Genomic DNA, 4,008 nt, shown 5'->3' on the forward strand with positions numbered 1-4,008 from the left:
GCACATTGCTTCTGTTCAGAGCACGGTGGCTTCCCTAGCACTGGTGCTCTCACCAGGAACAAGAGAAGCAGCTGTCCCAGTGGTTCGGCTATGTTGATCTCCTATGAGGAAATCGGTTCAAAGGAGAACAAGCACTGGAATGAGTTGTGAGTTTTTACACAGAGATGAGCTTCTCCTGGAAGATGAGCTGTGGGCTGTGAAATGGGTAGGCTGTATGGGCCACTCTAGGCTTGTGATTCTCTATTTCATCTAAGTCCACCACAACCCTGAGAGGGGGCTAAGGGAAGCGAGGTTAGAAGACAGCATCTCCCTTCAATAGTGGTCCAGATGCAGCCAAATACCTTGGGATAGTATTTGGTGATCTTTCTTTCATGCACAAAAAAAAAAATCGTTTATATACAATGTACCTTACTGAGTTAGAAGGGACGGGCAGACTCAATCACACTGATGAAGATGGAATGCTATGCATGTTAGGCAGAGGGGAAGATCTGGTATAAAATGGAATGTTTTCTAGGCTGCTCATATTTATTTCCTGTGAGTCATCCTCCATATCGATGTGAAAGGGGGTGATGTAAGCATACACTCTCCAGGGAGGAAGTTCACACTTAACTTAGGTCTACAGGGACTCTACAGAGAGTGGGGGGAAAGGAAAGCAGAATTGGGGAGACAGCATCTCCCTTCAATCAGGTGTCCAGATGTAGCCAAATACCTGCTCAGATATCTGACAAAACACACACACATACACACACACACACACACACACACACACACACACACACATTTACATTAGGCTTCCAAAGATAAAGGCAATGGGTTTATTCATGCTGACAGGGTAAACGAATTGCACCATATGTTGTACTTGGGAAGAGGGAGCGTTGGGAAGAGGGACGACGAGTTCTACACTGTCAAAATCGATCTAAGAGTCATCGTCCACACAGGCTGTGATAGGAATGCTCTAGTCTAGTGACATCCTACTAAAGCTGGACTGTACCACTTTGAAATAATATCTAGCAAAGCACAGGCATATAAAATATTTTATATACATTACGTCTCATTATGATGGACAGTAAAGGATTAATGATAACCATAGAAAAGCCTATGTGTATGTGCATGCCAGTACTGGAGCTTAAACTCAAGGTCTTGTGCTCTTGCTTGGCTTTCTGGCTAAAGGTTGGAGCTCCATCTCTTGAACCACAGCTCTCCTTCAAGCTTTTTGGTAGTTAACTGGAGATGAGAGTCTCCAAACTTTCCTTCACCAACATAGCTTCAAACTGGGATCTTCAGATCTCTGCCTCCTAAATATCTAGGATTACAGGTGTGAAACAACTGGATGTGACTATGAAAGAACTTCTACTCACACACTTTGGGCAGATAAGAGATAAAGTTTCTGGAGGCTTGAGCAAAAAATTTCAAGGACAGGGCCTAGGCCCTGAGTTCAAACCTCAGGACCACACACACACACACACACACACACACACACACACACACACACACACACAAAACGCATGCACAGAAAGAGGGGAGGGGAGTGTCTTGGGATAAATAAGTGGTTCAACAAAATGTATGTTTATCTTCTAAGTGTTATCTTCATTATGTAAATGTCACCTTTCAAGCTACTACTTAAAATACAAGTTAAAGTAAGACAAACTGATTAGTAATAAATATTTAATCCTACAGACTCTATTATACATGACCCAACTATTTTATAAGCTACAAATAGTGCTATATTTTTTTATAGTGTCCTATTATTTTGCTTTAAATACAATCAACATTTGCTTGAAGAAAAGCAACAGGTATAATCCAAATTTGATTTTTGTTTCTTGAATTTTTTAGGGGGGGGCCAGGATTTGTCATTGTTTAAGCCCTACACTGGGGAACTGTAGAGAATATTCAGTAGGGTCAAAATTTCTTAGGGACAAGATGGACTTAGACAAATTCAGAGTTAGAGAAGGAAAGATACTCAGGAGAAATGCCATGGTAACCAAAAGGTGCGCTTTTTTTTTTTTTGCCAGTCGTGGGGCTTGAACTCAGGACCTATCCTTGGGCTTTCCTGGAGACTACTGCTCTACCACTTGAGCCACAGCACTACTTTCAGCTTTTTTCTATATATATGGTACCAAGGAATCGAACCTGGGTCTTTGTGCATGCTAGGCAAGCTCTCTACCAGTAGGCCAAACTCCCAGCCTGGTGTGCTTTTTTTGTTGTTGCTGTTTTTTGCCAGCTTGAACTCAGGGCCTGAGCACTGTCCTCAAGCTTTCTTAAGGCTACAGCTCTACCACTTGAGTGACAGCACCACTTCTGGCTTTTTCTATGTGTGTGGTACCAAGAAATCAAACCCAGGTCTTTGTGCATGCTAGGCAAGCACTCTACCACTAGGCAAAATGTATATACATTTTAAATGTATATATTTCACCCATCCGTTGCTTACAATCTTTTTTTTCTTTTCTTTTTTTGTGCTTGTTCTTTGCACTTGTACTTGTGGCTTTTGTCAAGGCTGGCGTTCTCTCATATTAGCCATTCCTCAACTTCCAGCTTTTTTTTCTTTTCTCCTTCCTTCCTTTCTTCCTTCCTTCCTTCCTTGCTTTCTTTTTCTTTTTTTTCTTTTTTTTTGGATGCCAGTTCTGGGATTTGAACTCAAGGCCTGGGCAAGTGTCCCCTGAGCTTCTGTTGCTCAAAGCTAGTGCTCCACCACTTCAGCCATAGCTCTGCTTTTGGACTTTTATGGAAGTTTCTTGGAGATAACAGTCTCACAGAATTTCCTGCTCAGGCTGACTTCAAACCTCCATCCTCAGTTCTCACCCTCCTGAGTAGCCATCAGTGCCCAGTCCTTTGTTTTTCGTTTTGTTTTTTTTTTTCAAGGTTAAGTGAAGATAAAAAGCTTCATAGACTTTCCTGCCCCGGCTGGCTTTGAACCATGATCCTCTGATCTCAGATTGAGTCAGCAGAACCTGGCTAATAGATAGTTGTTGTTTGTTTGTCTGTTTTTTTAAAGGCTCCTACAAATAGACTCTATGTGCTTTTCAAACTAACAAGTGTAGTATATTAATTTTTCCCATTAGTTTATTTTGCTTCTAACAAGTAGCTCAAGAACCATCAGTTACTGATGGTTACTGGGACACACCACTGCTAGGGTCCGCTCTGAACGTACGGGCATAACAGATGTCATTTTTATAAAGCTCATAAACAAAAAAAAAAAACAAGAAAAAATTAAGAGGATGATCTGAACAGAACGGAAGGAGAAAGAGAGAAGGCCTTTGGACTTGGCTAGAGTCATCAGTCTAACCTCAGGCACCAGGCAAGAGAACAAAGTGTGACATGTGACATGTGTCATGTGAAAAATGTTTCTCCTATCACCCGGTGATTTAATTTTTCAGCACACTGTCACATCATAACATTATTATCATCCCAGTTGGATTTCTCAGCAGTGAGATACCTGCAATTTTTTTGCTGGTCCTGGGGTTTGCACTTAGGGTCAAGGTACTGTCCCTGAGCATTTTTGCTCAACGCTAGCCCTCACTCTTCCACTTGAGCCAGAGCTCCAATTCTAGCTTGACAGTTAACTGGAGATAAGAGTCTCCGCAGACTTTCCTGCCCTAGCAAGCTTCAAACTGTGATTTTCAGATCTCAGCCTCCTGAGTAGTTAGATTACAGGCATGAGCCACTAGCACCAGGCTACAATTCATATTTTCCCCCCTCCCCGATGTTTTCCAATGTCTGGATAGATTGGTGCCATAAGGACAGAAATCTGTATAACGAATCTCAATGCATACATGTCATCTTGTAATCTTTTTCTATGACACAAGAAGCAAAATACATGCTTTTAAAGCATGTATTGAACTAATGTGAACTTGTGTGCTACACAACCTTGGTTAAAGTGCAATTGGCATCATTTGATTTAGGAATGTACAGTTGCAAAATTTCTCTCTTACTAATTTGACACTTTTCTATCATGTCTGGATAACTATATATAGCATTATAAAGACTTAATTTAGGTTAAGGAGTCAGTCA

The sequence above is a fragment of the Megascapheus bottae genome, chromosome 25 (assembly GCF_031878675.1).
Source record: "Megascapheus bottae isolate mThoBot1 chromosome 25, mThoBot2.hap1, whole genome shotgun sequence".
In the NCBI taxonomy this organism is placed as follows: Eukaryota; Metazoa; Chordata; class Mammalia; order Rodentia; family Geomyidae; genus Megascapheus; species Megascapheus bottae.